Source organism: Camelus bactrianus, chromosome 14 (genome assembly GCF_048773025.1).
Source record: "Camelus bactrianus isolate YW-2024 breed Bactrian camel chromosome 14, ASM4877302v1, whole genome shotgun sequence".
Classification (NCBI taxonomy): Eukaryota; Metazoa; Chordata; class Mammalia; order Artiodactyla; family Camelidae; genus Camelus; species Camelus bactrianus.
The window spans coordinates 48,010,943-48,028,053 of NC_133552.1; the positions used below are offsets into that span (position 1 = coordinate 48,010,943).

The 17,111-nt window shown below is 39.1% G+C and overlaps 2 long non-coding RNA genes across 3 annotated transcripts in view; one reads left to right on the forward strand and one right to left on the reverse strand.

Moving 5' to 3' along the window:
- LOC123611690 (uncharacterized) overlaps positions 1-17,111 on the forward strand; it is a 120,369-nt gene that overhangs the window by 34,240 nt on the left and 69,018 nt on the right. Inside the window, exons 4-5 of the long non-coding RNA XR_012511742.1 lie at positions 5,396-5,527; positions 5,991-6,055. This is a non-coding gene — a long non-coding RNA (uncharacterized LOC123611690). The remainder of the gene's footprint in view (positions 1-5,395; positions 5,528-5,990; positions 6,056-17,111) is intronic.
- On the reverse strand, positions 642-11,526 carry LOC123611691 (uncharacterized). 2 transcript variants are annotated; one of them, XR_006718784.2, is made up of 4 exons: positions 8,976-11,526; positions 8,719-8,844; positions 2,017-3,695; positions 642-1,053 (listed from the first exon to the last, which is right to left on the reverse strand). It is a non-coding gene; the product is annotated as an uncharacterized LOC123611691 (long non-coding RNA). The 2 variants fall into 2 exon arrangements; XR_012511743.1 differs by having other exon boundaries at positions 642-3,695.

The following is a 17,111-nucleotide window of genomic DNA, read 5'->3' on the forward strand; positions in this document are numbered from 1 at the left end:
TTTCTTTTTCTATTAATTGCTCATCCATATTTTTTTGTCAGTTAACTATATGCCTTATCATTTTAGTTTTGGTTATTCCCTAAAAAGTTCACATATTTGTGTAGTTAAATTTGTTAATTATTTTCTTTTGTTGTTTCTATTATATTTTAACCTTAAAAAGTCATCACCTCTCCAAAGATCTGATAAATGTAAATTTCCTTTTTAGTTTTCTTTGATTTTATTGAATTTATAAAAAGCGATGCACTCATTGATCCAGAAAATATTGTTGTGTATAGTGTGAGGTGTATCTTTACCTTTTGTTTTTTGCCAGATTATTAACCGTTGATGCAATGAGAGATTTTTAATAAGAGCTGTCTGGAAATGGAGTAGTTTGCTATTTCTAGATGGGGTGGGGAGCATATACTGGGCATCACCCTGTCATGAGTGTCAAGTTTCAAATGGATTGAATTGGAAGATGTTTTAAGAATTCTTTCAAACTTGAGGTTCAGGAAAAAGATGAATTCAGAAGGAAAATTAAATGTGCCTATTTCTTATTTATGGGAGATTTCCTAAGAAGAATAAACTCGTCATTGTTGTCCAAATGACTAATAGAGGATTGTGATGAAAGGTAATTAAAAACAACAATAGCAACAACTAAACTAATGATTTCTTTTATTAGAAAGTAATTTTTTTCCAAGAAGAAGTAATCCGCCTAAAGTCACAGATCAAACTCCTCATAGTGACCTGATGTCAGTCTTTAAAAAAGACTCTTTGAAATGCTCATTATTCTCATATGTGCCTGATTTGCCATAGAGATGCTGTTAATGATGTATCTTCTGGGCATTTAGAGACAAAACTTCTTTGGTCCTCTAATGAATTCTTTCTCTTAGTCAGGTACAAACCTCTGTTCAGTGGAAAATAGTACTCAATTGTCCACAGCCTGAAGCAGTTCCTGATAGAATTTTGTTGCAAACACTTTAAATTCCATGTTGAGTGCTGTTGCTCTGTGCCTGGATTTCCTGTGTCTGGAAGCAGGATGGGCAAAAGATAAGATAATTTACTCACTGGAGACACCTATGATGAAAAAAAACACTAATTATTATCTCCATTTACCAACCAAAAAACCGAGCCTTACCAGGCTGAGATCTGATCTTTGCTGTCAGTAGCAGAATAATTAATTTTATTGAACAAACACTTATATAGTGGCTAGTATGTGCCATCTATATTACAACACTATGAGATGAATATTGTTTTTATTCTGATTTTAAGATGAGGAAGCTGAGGCTCAGAGAGGTTAAGTGACTAGCACCAGTGACACAGCTGGTAAGTGGCAGAGCCAAGATTCAAAGCCAGGCAGTCTGGCTCTGGAGAGCATATTGCTCAGCACTCAGTAAGGCCAGAATTAGGAACAAAAATCTCCTGACTTGTGATTTAGTCCTCTTTCCAGTAAACTAGGTAAGTGCACATTCAGTTATCTGCTGAGTAACGGAAGCCAGATCTACATTTTTGTACAAAGAAACGCCTCTCTCAAGTTTTCATCAAATATTCTCACCAGTCATACCCCTTGTACTTGATCAGCTGCTGGTTTTCGTAAGTGACTCCACCACAAAACAAAAACCAAATTAATGCCCTCTTGTAAGGAGCTGAACCACTGGTACATGAAGTCATAAAGTACTAAAAATTTGCTCCAGAAGTCATATTCTTTAAAAGGATACAGGTGTTAGAGTAGAATTTCTTGCTTGACTGCTTCAAAAAGATAAAAAAGGAAGCCAAAGACGAATGTGGTCGACGTAAAAGGGATCAGGAGACCCCAGTGCTTTCTCTCCTACAGGCGGTTGAACACTAGTTCTATTCTCATCAATGTACTGATCTGAGCCAATGTTCACAACTGATCTGAGGGCAAGGTTAACCCCTGAAGAACCAAGAGAAATAGTAAGATTTCTCAATGCTAAAATTATTTATGTGAGTTTATATGTAATAATGTAATTTATACATTATTATGAGAGTTCAGATAATCAGTACAGTGATTTTTCTCACCTCTAATCTGGATTTGACTGCTGCAGCTAGCCTTGGGAGAGAGCCACTGGCTTATGAATAGTACCCTCTATACAGATTCCATTGGATTCCTCACTTCCTTTTTAAGTGAAGTGCAAATCTGAAAGCACTGTGCTAAAATGTGTCATCAGTTTAAGTTTCTTTGAAGTATCTAATTTTTAGGTGTTTCTGGTAAGAAACAGTAGGAGAAAATGGAACATTAGTTAAAATGTCAATGTTTGTAACATTCAGAGGTATCAATATTGTTACTAGTGTATTGTCTTCTCAGAGTCAGACTTTTCTGCGTAATGAGCTGAAGCATTTATTTAACCAGAACTTTGAGCCGCTTGCTAAGGAGAACTGTAGCATGTGGTTTTCCTCTTCCACTTTTTAATATTTTGGTCTCCAGTGAATCCACATACAAAGGCTTCCTTCCTTTAGCTGGAGTCCACAAATGAAAGGCTTTTCTTTTTCTGATTGTAGATTACCCTGCCAAGAAACAAACACGAGCTGGAGAACATCACTTTAATTTATTGATGGGATACAGATGACAAGGAAGTCTGTCCTCTTCTAGGCTTTTGGGAACGCTTCAGGCTGACCCAGCACAGCCGAGTTCATGCGGCAAAGACAGATTTTTGCCAAAAACCAAAGCCAATAGTCATTGCAAACCTCTGAACCAAAACATTCCTTTAGTGCTTGAGTTTCCCTATAATTTGTGTAGATTCCCCTTTTGTCAATGAAGCTAGCAGTGGATAACTAGCTTAGTGCAATCAGACAAAACAACTGTGCCCTTCATTCAGTAATTAGATGATAGCCTCAGTGCATGCTTTATGGTTTCCGTTCTTCATTCTTTCCTTTCTTTTCAAGTCCTTGGAGACAAACTCTGGGATGTTTGGCAAAGCGGAGGCCCTTGTTGAAAATATCCTGTCTTTTTTTTTTTTTTTTTTTTTACTTTAGGGCTGCTAATAAGTTCTATTCTCAGAGGCAAAACATTAGATGCACACAGCAGGGAGGATCGGCCAAGTTAAAAAAAAAAAGTTTGGTTCTTAGGTATACCGCTATTTGCCTCACTTTAGTTTTGCTCGAGACAGAAGACAGTTTTGTTCTTTTATCTATCAGCAGACAAATGTATTTGATACTCAAGCTAAATGCTTACAGCGGATCGTACATAAATCACTTTTTAAACATTCAGACATAAAAGTTTCATGAGACATGAAGCAGAGACAGAAAGATAGGGAAGCAAAACGGAGAGGAGGGCCGTGTGGTCAGCCTTCACCTGCTTTGAAGCCTGCTCAGCAGATGGCATTTCTGTGTGGTAAACTGGGCTGAGCAGTGGTGGTGTGCTAAAACTTTGACTTTTTTTTTTTCTCAAACTCTTGTATGTTTCCTAAACCGTGAGAAGAAGAGGGAGGGAAATCTTCTGCAAGAAAACAGGGATGCTAAGTCAGGTTCTATTGCCCTTGCTGCCTTGAAGTTGTACTGGGTTTAACATCCACACAATAGGTGTTGTTGGCCGTCTTTCCTGAAGAGTATCTGGCCCTGCTGCTCGGGAGTCTTGGTTGCAAGTGGTACAGCTTGAGCTGCTTGAAGGAAAAGAGGGACTTTTTGGACGGCTCCTTCTCATCGCTGCTTCTCCTGTGGCTTGACCTCTCCCTTTTTTCCTGGGCCACCTGAAAGCACAGCTAGAAATACAGTGTTAAAAAGACAATAATCTAAAAAATAATGCACATATGAAAGAGAAACCGACTCACAGACATAGTAAACCAACTTATGGTTACCGAGAGGGAAAGGGGATGGGGAAGGGATAAATTAGGAGTATGGGATCAACAGATAGAAACTACTATGTACGAAATAGAGAAGCAACAAGGATTTCCTGCAGAGCTCAGAGAACTACACTCAATATCTTGTAATAACCTGTAATGGAATAGAATCTGAAAAATATGTATTTAACTGAATCACTTCGCTGTAACACTCGAAACTAACACAATATTGTAAATCCACTACACTTCAACTAAAAATAAGCTGAAGTCTGTTAAACATCTTAAGAGTTTATCTGAACAAAAATCAGTTGGAATGGGGCAACGCCAAACCAGAAGTGGTTAGAAGTGCTTCTCCAAAAGCAGCTCAGGGACAGGCTTTTGTAGAGCAAAGGCAGAAGCAATGTGAGAAAATTATTGGTTGACTAGAGCTTAAAGCCTAGTTGGCTGTTTGTGATTAGTTACATTTAGGTTTCAATTTCCTAACCTTGTGGCATGAAAGGCTCAGGTTTTGGTTTACTTATACATGCTGCCATAGCATTAGCACCTCCTAAATCTAATAGCTTCCTTACTTAATTAATTTAACAATGGATAATGAAATTTTTGGCCTCAATTATAGTTCTGAGATCAAATTGTTGAAAAACAAAAACAAAAACTACTCTCTTCTCAAACTCCAGATTACCCAGGAAAGTACTTTGATTTGCCTGGTTTGGGGAATTTCCCTCCTCTCGGACCAAACACTTTGGACATTGGGGTGAAACCTCAGTCTAGGTCACAAGCCCATTCTTGATCTGAGGTCAAGGGCGGGGATCATGTATCCTATTTCTATTACATAGAACCACTAGAAATTTTGTCTCTGTTCTTCAGTTTATCCACTTGAAAAACATATTTGATACTTGGGAATGCCATGGGTTGAGATTCTCTCCTGAATATAGCGGAAGTGACTATACCAAGTAGATCTTAGTTGTAACACTGAGGGGATGGGTGGGGTGCTGGTGGTGGTTAATTGAATTGCAAAAGAAATGTTTATTGTTCTTGGCCTGATACATAAGCACAAACAAATGTTATGATTGCATTGAGGTTAAGATCTCAGCTCTGGCCACGAAAGATTCAAGGTCACTAATTTGCAACAATGGGAATAGCTAATGAATGTATGTATGCATGCATGAATGTATATATCAATATGCATATATGTGTATATACATGTATATATATGTATGTATCTATCAATCTAATTTTTATAGCTTCCTCCAGAGCTGAAAAAGGAAACTATCTCTTTACTCACCCTCAACCTTGTGTAAAAACTCGGTTTGTAATTGGGCATCATTCATTCTTCATGGGTGTTACCGATACTTTGGCTATGCTGATGGCTGAGCAGAGTCCATGTGCGTGCATGTGTGTGTGCACACACGTGTGTGATTTTCAGCTCCTGAGTGCTAGTTCATTCAGTGTTGCACAGAGAAGGAAGCACATCTCCACAGAAACATATGAAGACTTTACTTTTGGGGTTTGTAGAAGTTCACTTATTACCTGGTAAGTTGAATGGTTAGTCTTACTGATGGTATGTTAAGAACTCATTTATTTCCTTCAGTCCCCTAAGTAAACATCAGTTCTGTCTATTTCAGAGGAGGAATCCCTTGTGTCTGCTTGGATTCTGCATGTCCTGGAATTCTGCATGTACTACAGCTCTGAATTTGTGGCTGCCAGGAAAATGGAAGGAGATCAACAGACTTCAACTTTGCATCTGTTTGTATGAGGTGAAGTAGAGAATTACATTTAATGTACATTGTTTGTGTGCACGTTCCCTTGGAAAGACACTATGCTGGGGGAACTGCCATCATATTACGTTCCTGGCTCTGTTTCTGCTCTTCCTTAGTCCGAGGCCCCCTTGGATCACAAGTCCGGTGTAATGTATACATTGCTGATGTGATAGCATATAAACCTGTGTCTCCACAGGTTTTTTATTTTATTTTATTTTTCGATCTTTTATTTTGTTTTCCTAACTAGACTTCATCAAATCTTGTATTCTTTGAAAACATGCTTACACTTTTCTTCACCTCCACTCCTTCCTACGTTTTGAGAGGGTTTGCTAACAAGATCTGTTGCCAAATGGCGCTTGAGGTGCTGTGAACCTAACCTGGATTTAAGCAATGTCTGCAGGTGGGTTGCTTAATGCTTTCCCATCACCTGCTGTCCCTTTCCCCACCCCTGTCATTCCAGGAATAAAGAAGAACTGAAGCAGAGTGGCTGGCTCTGTTGCACAATTGCACCTAGCAGATCAGCAGGTACAGATCTCATTTGAAGCCTCCTCCTTGGGTCTATGAGAGAATCTATACCATCTCTTGCAACAAATTCATTCAATTTAGAAAAACAAGCAGCTCTCTGCCAGGAATTTTGCATTCTTTGAACCATGAGGAAAGTTACCTCAGATCCTGCCTCAGAGTTCAGTCTGTGCTTGCCTCCGGCACTAAATAGCTAGTCTTTGCCAAGAACTTGGTTCCAGTTTTGTTTTTTGTTCCTTTTTTTTTCCTCAGCTATTTCTCCACATAATTAAAATAGCAGCATAGACAGTCACTAGGAAAAATGTGACAACTCATGATACAAGGAGAGTGAGGCCAGAGCTGCTAAAACTGGGCCCACAGCTGTAGCTTTTCTGGAGACATGGCTGCGTAGAGCTGGTTACCTCAGGGTCTCACCTTTTTTTAAAAAAATTCATCCAATTAAAAAAAAATTAACTGAAATTCTTTTCTGGTTATGAAAGTTCTATGTGCATGTTGAAGAAAAGTTGGGAAAAAACAAAAGCTAACGAAAACAAAACATCCGTAATCTTATTATTTGCCGTTTCACATGTTAACACATTTCCTTCCATGATTTTCTCTAGCCTTTTTTTTTAAAGATATTTAAAATCAGCTGACTTTTACAATGTAGACAGCTTCATTCACTTAGCATTCTACCAAGAGGTTTTCCAATGTCATTAGGAAATATTCATACACATAGTTTTAATATCAGTATTGTAGCCCATCATCCTGAAAAAAATATTAAGTCTGCCTTAGTGTACTGTTCATTTCATTTGAGGAGTTTGTTGTAGCCAGATTTGTAATTTCAAGTCCAAGTCCTAATGAGGGCTCACACGACTCTAGCGGTCTGGTGTCCCGACACCTCTCTGAGTTCACCTCCTACCACTCCGTCTCTTCCTCATCCGACTCTGGCCCTGGTGGCCTCTTCCCTGCCGGTCTCACTGCACCGCGGGCCTTCCCGGCTTGCCTTCTGCCAGGTGTGCTTTTCCCCAGAAAGCTTCCATGGCCTTTACTTGAACTTCACCTTCTCTTATATTTCTGTCAACACTAAAATTTCAGCCCACTCACATAATTTCCCCAGCTTCATTTACCTATGTCCTTTTTTTGTTTTCTATAGTATCTGTTCCCATTGAACGCATTTGATATGTCTATGTTTGTATGTGTGTGTTGATGTCTGTTGCTCCTACCCCCATCTAGAAGGAGTTCCACCAGGACAAACTTTTTGGCTTTATTTACCACTGTGTTCCTGATCCATAGAACAACAGTGCCAGGTCTTTTGTCTTCAGTTAATATATGTTTAATAAATAAATAAATAAAAAACCCCACCACAGTAAGTGTGTTTGTAAATGAAACTACCAGCATTATAGGATAGTTCCTTAAGTGGAGTTTTTAGATTTATGAACATTATTTATAATTAATAATAAATTATTGAGAAGGATACTTTTGAAAATTACTCAAATGAGATATTCTCATGTAATGTTTTTATTTTTCAACTGAATCAAGGGAAATTAGTTGTCTTTTTTTTTTTTCTTTTGAAAGATCTAGATAATTCAGGTACTAACCCAAATAAGTTTCTTCCTTTACCAGATAGAGTAGGTTCAAAAACCAATTAATTCCATCCATGACTATTTTTCCTCCAGTTTTCTTACTATGAGTGACAAATCTCCAAAATATTCATGTGGAACTTCATTGTTAATATGTCCTGATCCACTATTGTCTGCATGTCTTTATTGAAAAGAGTGTTAGCATTATGAAAGTGCCAATAGTCAAGATCAAATTTAGAGCTTTTGAAATATTGGAACCTAAGAAAAATTGGAACAGTTTCTCCTGTAAAAAATATATATATATGTTTAGCATGGTGAGAATACTATTGGTGTTCTTTCAAAAGCAGAAACTAACATCAGAAATCTTACATCTTAATACAACACAATTTATCTCTACTTTGATTAATTTTGTTTTGGCACCCAGATTAAATATTTGAAACAGGGGCAACTTTCACACTTCTTGGTAGTCCATTATCAGAACATTATTAATATATGCTAGCAACCCATGCCCACCAGTATTTTTCTGCATTTGTCTGAAATTTTCTGGAAAATATTTTTAGAACCTATCCTTTCATTTAAAAAAAAGATTTTAAATGAAGTTACTTAACCAACAAATGTATGGCCAAGTTTGCTGTAGGTCAAAGCTTATACAATTATTTATGTAAAACCATAATCCATTAATTCTTTTGTGTTCTCCAGATTAACTTGTTGTATGGAATATAGCCCAGCTTCATGCTCTTATTTTCTAATACTTCTGGAGGTATTTGAAATGCAGTTCCAGGCTCTCTTGTCCCTGAACAAGGGTTTTTATCTTCGGGTGACAACTACTTCTCCTCCTCTCTCTCCTCCCCCTTGTCCTCATCTCCGACTGCCTTCTGTACACACACATACACACACCCAGACACAGACACACACATGCACACCTGACACATATATACCTATATGTCACTATTTGCTAGATGCCATATCAACACTGGGGACTTCTCAAGTGGCTTCAGCGGGAAATACCTTTCATCTCACTTGATGTCACTGATATTTTAAAGTTACTGTTCCTGAGTGAACATGTGAGTCCCTGAGGTGAATGCACCTTTCTGATGAGCAACTTACTGTTTCACTGTGTTTCTCTTTCCTTGGGTCTTGGAAGTCGTGAGGGGTTCCTATTCATCTCCTCTCCAGTTGTGCAAGTGGGTTGACTCTCTCCACCCCTGTTATAAACTCCTTCCCCCATGACTTCTATAAAATCAAGAGAGAAAAAAATACACTCAAGATCCCATCTCCTGTAAGCCAGAGTAAGGATGCAACATAGTTCTAGGCAAGTAGATAAGGAAGGAAATTCTGAGAGAGGACTTCCCTCCTTTTCTTACCGATGAAAAAGGCGAACCTTGAAGGAAGGGGATTTCACTCTTCCCTTTGCACCCTTCTTTTTTCTTGTCTGCAGTGCCAGAGGTTTAGCAGCTGTCATGTGACATGAGGATGGGAATCATATGCTAAAAATAGCAGAACAGAAAAATTCAAGCATCCTGATTCCTAGGGCAGCGAGATTCTTGTTATTTGAGAGACATTCACCCTTCCTTTGGTCCTTGTTTGTTCGATTTCCAGTTACTTGCAATCAAGCCCAATCCTAACTTAGCCACGTGCCTTACTATCACCTCTCTCCGCGCCACACCTGTTTTCTTCTGAGGCCGTGCCAGGCTCTCATGGCTTCACGTCCTACATTCTGAGGGGCTGCCCGCCAGAGTGACTGAGGCTTTTCTATTCCCGCTTCCCGTTGGAGGCACACCATGTCCAAAAGCCCAGTGGAGTGGCGGGGTCATGGTGAGGGCAAATTTTAACTGATTTTACTGTCTTGTGATGTCTTGCATTTGTTTCTTTTGAACTCTTTTGTCCAGGGGGTGACTTCTGCCGTCCACTGCCCCTGCCCCCCGTCCCCAAATTCCTCTCTGGTACTAGGACATGCATTTTCCACTTGTTTCACCCAGAAGTATACTGAAGCAACTGTTTTTATGTCAACTACAGACCTGCAATAGCAATATCTCATGATGTAATAATGAAGGGACAGATCTGCTATTTAAAGCTATAATCACATTCCAGAGGAACAGGATGATACAGAATTTGATGAATTTGGATTATGCAAAGGTAGGCTTATAACTACATTTGGACAAGAGGCTGAAGAGAGTCAGGCGCATCAGGGGTTACACTGAAGGGATGGACGGAGAAGAGAAAGGGCCACGTGAGGAAGGAAAGGCCAGAGAGATGGTTTAGGCGGAGTCCTAAATTGGATAAAATGATCCATGGGAAAAAAACAAATCATAGCTATTTGGGTAGCCAGAGGCTTCAGTATTTAGTTTGTCTTTTTTAAAAAAATTTTGTTGTTGTTTGGGGGGAGGTAATTAGGTTTGTTTATTTAATAAAAATAAATAAAAATTTAAAAGTTGGATTTGTTTAAGGGGAGGTAATTAGGTTTGTTTACTTATGTAACGAAGTTACTGGGGATTGAGCCCAGACCACATGCGTGCTAAGCACATGCTCCACCACTGAGCTACACCCTCCCTGCTGCAGTATTTAGTTTGAATGGATGCCTTGCTTGAATGCAAATCCTCTTATATATCTTCTCCCACCTTCAATTAAATTTGCTATATTCCTAAATGATTTTGGGAAGGAAACTACAGGAAAAGTGTGACTGTCACCCTTGGCTCAATATTAAGAGAAACAGATGTGGGGAAAGCAGAGTACTTCATGGGTTCAACTGAAACTGCCACTTCGAGGCGACACTCTAAGGCTTCGTTTAAATCACCAAAATCCTGAGGAGTGCGGTTTAAGGCAATGATAACCTGCCTTAAAGAGCCATGTGAACCCAGGTGTTCTGCTCAAGTGTTCTTTCAGATATGAGAAAGTTTGGGGAGAAAAATGTTTGTTTTCCTCTAAAACTTTTCCCTTTCTTCCTACATATAATGTAAGCTGAAGAATGGAGGAACTATGTCTACTTTGCATTCCAGTAGGTTCCCAGGATTCAGGGATAGTGCCAGTCATAGGATAGGTCTCAATAAATACTTCAGCTGAATAAAATTAATTTAGAAATGGCTTTAAGATATAAAATTAGAAGACTATAGAATTGGTAAGGAGTTTTGATTTCTTTTGCTCCATGTGCCATTTAAAAATAATATTTTATTTAAAAATTCTGTTAGACCCCAGAATGTACATTTCTATAGGTGTATTCAGATCCTTTGGTAAAGAAGAGCAAAATTTTCTGCAGAATCCTACTTCTACATTTGGTGAAAAATGTCACTTGTCACTTTTTTTTTTAAAGATTGGTTTGCTGAATCTCATTCATGGTAGAGTTTTTGTTTCTCACTCTTTGTATTTATTTCACTCTAAAATACAGTACTATTTTTGATGAATTTGGAATACATAGTTAAAGAAATTTTAAGCAGAGCATAGTAACCGTAAGTAACTATACATCATGGAAACTTAGAAATACTCTTTTAATCACCTTGACTTAAAGCCAGCCCACTCTGAAATGCTGTCATCGTTGCTTTTATCATATTGTCAGGCTCGTTACTAGAAAGCACAACAGATACACATTCTTCAAATAAAATATCATTAGTGTTTAAATATGGATTGCTATGTAGGCAAGTATTTTCTTGAAAAATCCTGGCATTTCTCAATAAGTTTCACTGCAAACTTCTTCCTCCCATTTTTTCCCACATACATCATTATCTGAAATGACTGTTTTTCCTCAAAAGCAAAGAGGCCATCAGACAAACCATTCCTCAGTTGAACTTTAGGCTTTTCTCTTCTATATTATGAATCAATTCTATTGTTTTCAGTTGGTTTTGAAATCCAAGAGAAGTGGTGGATTGTATTAACGTACATATCCTGGCTACCATATGCCACTGTACTGAAAAAAAAATTACTGTTGGAGAAACTGGTTAAAGTGTAGACTTCACCACTTTGTGTTATTTGTTTACTTATTTAACTTCATATGGTTGTACAATTATCTCAATAAAATTTTTAATTGAAATAAAATTCAAGAGAACTTTGTTTCCAGGCAAGGCAGGTTGACTTTGGAAATGCAGGCTGTCAGTGGTGATGGTTAGTGTAAAATACAGTCTGGATTGTTAATTAATTAATTAATATGTTGCCATATGTGATATCTTTCTGCTACCTGCAGATAAGCTCTTCCACTTCACTTCTGGTTTATCTCTTCTTTCAATGAGAGGCTCGTCTTCCTTTGAATAATTCCTGCTTTACTACGTCCATTTCCCCTTCTTGAGTATTATAGGGGCATTGCTTAATTGTTCCCCAGATGTATTGTTTTACTGCAACTTTCAAAGCTGCTAATTTCTGATTTTGCAAATCCATGTGGCTCTTGAGTGGATAATTCAGTTCTGAAGAATTCCCTGAGTACTGATTATTCAGCCCGTGTTATCCACATGGACCTAGGGATTGGTTCAGTAGTAGACACATGACAATTACAGATCCTTCAAATTCCAGAGAGTGTTGTGGGAATTCCATGTCTCTGTGGTGGGCAGATGTTAAGCCTGCCTAGCTTTTGTTATTAGAAGGGAAACCACCCAGGGGATGATGTTCCTGCACAGAGATGAGCAGATCTGAGAGAGAGCCAGAGAAATGGAGCCTGGATCAAAAATTAACTGAGGACTGTCCTGTCTCTGGATTTTTTCAAATGCATGAGATAAACAAACAAAAACCAAAGCCAAAAACCAAAACCAAAACCCTGCAAAGCAAACTCACCTTTATTGTTGCCACATAATGAGTCTTACTGAACTAGACTGACGTTGAACTCGACAATAGAAAATAAGATGTTGTGAATAAAAATGTAGAACTTGCTGAACCAAAGAAGGAAGGGGTGGTGAATTGCTCTGTCTTGTGCTGGAAAGTGAACTTTTCTTATTTGTGGTGACAAAGGAGTTTTTTGTTTTTTTGTTTTTTTTTAAACTATGGCCTGTTGAATTCTGGGATAAGAATCATGTAAGAAAAATCAGTGCTAAAGTATGTTGTCTATGTTTAGTGTTCCATAATGTCTTAAGATAAAGAGATAACGCTTCTTTTGAAATCAGGCCTCCTGGAAGTTGAAAGGAGATATTTTGTTAAGGAATGTCTTCTGCTTTCAGACTGTTATCAAACATGACTTGAAATCTGGTTATCTGGTTTCTCATAGGGTCAGAAGGACTAAATTCCTGGCCACAAACTGAGGTAAATATAAGCAGAAGCCGGGAGAGAGAGGACTCAGAAGAGGTACAGTCAGAGTACAGGAGGGGCCTGTTTACCGATCTTCTTCCCAGTTCCTCTGTTGAACCTTCTCTAGTTTCCCCCTAGGGGGTAAGGGACCCCTTATATTTGCCTTGTCAGTCTTAAGATTTTGGGTAGAAACTATTATACTGAGGGCTAAGCGAATGGGAGAAACTAAAGCTGGGCTACTAGGAAACAGAAACTTCTAGGCCCAGGTCAGGGTTTAACAGCTCTTACCAGATAACATCTGTGGCTTTAACTACTAACCCTGATCTGGGCTAGAAACAAATAGATTAAGAGTCCTTCTCATTTCCTGAGAGAGCTGTTTTGCCAAAAACCCAACCCAGCCTGGCTAAAAATAGCCTGTATCCGCTCACCCCCCAATCTATTCATAGACCCCCAAATTCACACTGTCAGAAAGTTGACTGCTAAAATAGTCAGCTCTCAGATAAGGCAGCCACTCCAGTGTCCATCACTGATGTAGCAATGGAGGGAAATGGACAGGGAAACTCTCCCCAGAAAACTGTCCTAGGAACTGTGCCATTTAAAGAGAGTGCTTGACTTCAATTCTCCTTTTCCCCAGGTGGGAGGTTTTATTATGATGATCCTGTTTCCTTTCCACTAGTAGCTGCTGGGTGTTGTGTGCTGGACTTCTCAGTTAGCTGTAGGTACTGGAGCCATTCCTCCTGGAAAAGGCTGCACCTGTCACAGAGACCGTGGACTTGGCCTAGATGAGGTCATGGGAAAGGTTTATTGAGTTCACTCCATTTGGGGAAGCAGGGAATATATTTCACATTGGCACCGGTATTTTTGAAAGTGTGTATGTGGGATCAAAGGTATGTTTGGATGTCAGTTGTTGTAACCAAAGGTGTGGACTGTAATGGAGTCACTTTCTGGTTTTCTCCCAGCATCTGTCACCTCCTTTTCCCTTCTCTCACCAACAAATTCTAACTGGGGAAGCCATGAGGTCTCAAGGAAGCTGATCCCACTGTGGACGCTAGTGACCAGTTTTCACTAGAGAAGCAGAAACTTATCAAACCATTCTTAAAGCTGACTCTCCTTCTGGATCATTTTACTTTAAAGAGCCAGTAAATTCCCTTTGTTGTTTAAGCAATTCAAATTGGATTTCATATTTGGCACATAACAGGAAAACATGCTCAATGCTCAAATCTCTTTCTGAAAAGAAAAAAAAAAAAGCTTAACTTCTATCTTCTTCTATCTCCTTCTGCCTCCTTCTAGCTATCATTTTATTATTTTTCTCTTTACAGCTACGGTTGTTGAAAATATAATGTTTGCTTGATCTCTGCCATTTTTTCCCGTCTACTTGACAACCCACTGATTTCTGCTTTCCATCCTCATCACTGTACAGACACAGATATTGACAAGGACATAAATGGCTTGCCAATAGTCCAATCAGTGGACCTATTTCAGTTCCTAACTCATTCCATCCCTTCAGTTGTGTCAGATGATGTAAACTTAGTTTCTTTTCTTTGTTTACTTTCTTAAAGGCCTTCTTCATTGCTTTTTTAAAATATAACTTTCAAACTGCTTTCGCTCATTCTTTTTGCTTTCTCTTCTTTCTATGTTGCTCGGAGTGTCATTGATGCGATTTCTCATGCCCTTGACTTTTAAGCTTTACCCTACATCTTTATATAAATTACAAACATTTTCCTAGTTTTTAACAACCCCCAGGACTCCTCTCACTTCCAGTATTCTTGTTTCTAACCTAAACTCTTATTACCTCTGTGACTTGAACCTTTATTTTAATCTCTGAATACTCTGAACTTGATATTCTCACATATGTTTGCTTCATCTAAATCTCAGCATAGTCCTATGAATTTATACTTGGCTTATTATTTTCTTTTTCATTTTTTCCTGTTACATTGGTTAGGAATTCCCTGTCCTATCTTGGGCCTCATATTAGTCAGGGTTCACCAGAGAAACAGAACCATGAGGTGTATATATATAGAAAGAGACTTATTGTTAGAGAATGGCTCACATGAGCCAGTGAGCCAATTATGGAGAAGAAGAAGTCCTAAGGTCTGCCATCTGCAAGCTGGAGGCCCAGGAGAGCCAGTGGTATAGTTCCAGCCCAAACCCAAAGGCCTAAGAATCAGGAGCGCGGATGTCTTATGGCAGGAGACAGTGGATGACCCAGCTCATGCAAGAAATCAATTTGCCCTTCCTCTGCTTTTGTGTTCTGTTCAGGCTCTTAACAGACTGGATGGTGCCCACTTGCACTGGTGAGAGCAACCTTCTTCACTCAGTCTACTGATTCAGATGCTAATTTCTTCTGGAAACACTCTCGCAGACACATCCAGAAATAATGTTTTACTAGCTATTTGGATATTTCTTAGTCTAGTCAATTTGACACATAAAGTTAATCGCAACCCTTTCTTCATCCTCCCTCCACCCCAAGACAAGGGGAAGATGGAGGAATGGAACATAGATTCGTCTTATCACCTCTTAGCTGTGTGGTAGCAACATTTAAATCTGAGGAGGCCAGTGGAAACTAAGAGAAAGACAGATGATTTGATAACTGTATGCAATTTCTTTTTTCATGTTGACAGAGTCTGCATCTTTAACCAGCAGTATTGGTTTGATATGAGTCAGCAAAGATCAAAAATAAGGTTAAAGGCATGGGAGGAGCTGGTAGAGTCCCTTTTTGGTTAAGTAGCTCCTAATTGGATGGCTGGAATAAGGCTCTGCTTCTTTAGAACCTGTACACTTAGGGTGGTTTTAGGGGGAAATGGAGAAAGCCCTCATACATAAGAGGTCGATGTGGAAGTATTAGTGACAGAGAGCTAGTCCCTTCTTTGTGTTGCTTTTAAAGATTTGTCCTCTGAAATAATTGTTTACAATGGAGAGGGGTATGTTGTATTTCAAGCCTTGCAGGTAGAGGTTGCCAGCAAAGAACAGAGGGCCTGGATCTTGGGTTAGAAACTTCAGGCAGGTAATAATTATTTGAAATCGTTACTCATTGAGAAGGAGCTGCCAAAGATAAGAAAATGATTTTCCAGGGGCTCTACGTGTCCAAGGAAACTAGAAAGAGTAATTGGAGTCATGCCGTCTCATCAAGAAAGGAATTGTGGTCGAAAACGATGTGATTTATTTTCTAGGCTTTTTTCCTAAGCTCATCTCTTAAATTATGGTATTCTCCAGATGTCCATCCTCGACCCACTGTTCTCATGCTGTGAACTCTACCAGAGTGATCTCATTTCCTCTCATGATTTCAGTTCCTGATGACTTCAATTCTCTATCTTTATCCTTGACATTTTCCCACAGATTCATACATCTATCCATCTGTCTACTCTATGTCTCCCACAACGTCATCTCAAAGTCTCACACTCAACTGTTATAAAAAGATAATTACTCCCATCACCACAAAGGTGCTCCATTCCTCATCTGCCTGACTCCTTTATTATTGTTATTTCTCTATTCTTTGTTGTATTTGGAAGTACTAGAAACACCTCATTTACCTCGGCTAAAAATCATCCCCTGTGACTCTCTTTCTTCTCTTTCTCTCACTATTCAACAAATTCTTATGAATTTTAACTGCTAATTCTTTTTCCACCCTCCTCTCTCCTCTCTCATGATACCCCTACCTTAAGTCAGGCTGCCATCCTCTTTTATCCTAAATTATTGCAGCAACCTCCTGACTTGTCTGTGTTGGTCAGAATTTTCACGGGAAGCAATAGAAAATGACTGGCTAGCTCAAGCAGAAGAGAATATTTCCTACAGGTTTGGGAATACTTGTAGAATTGACCAGATATTGGCAAACCAGATTCAGAAAATGCATGGGAAACCAGTGGGGTCTGGTTAGCTGGGGCCACAGCCAAGGTGATGTATCATAACAATCTGTTGAAGATGTCACCACCAGCACTGGCCCTCCTGAGAAAAGTACCATTTTCCCCTCTGGTCCCACTGACACTCCAGCCCCTGGACAGTGCTGTTGTGACATGCCACAGCTAACTGTCCCTTCACATTATTTACAGCATATTCAAAGCCCTGAGCATGCGTATCAAACCCGCCTACCTTACACTGCTTACGCCTGCCTTAGGTAATGGAAGACCGCAAGAAAAAAATCTGTCCTCTTTCATTTGTTGTGGTGAGAAGTACATCCTGCTTTCCCCAAGCTTCATAAAATGGGGCATTTCTCTTAAATTGGAAATATGAAAAAATAGGGCAGCAAGAATAATAACAAGAAGAAAGGTCCGATAAGTGGACTCTCCTAACTGTTTCCCACTCTA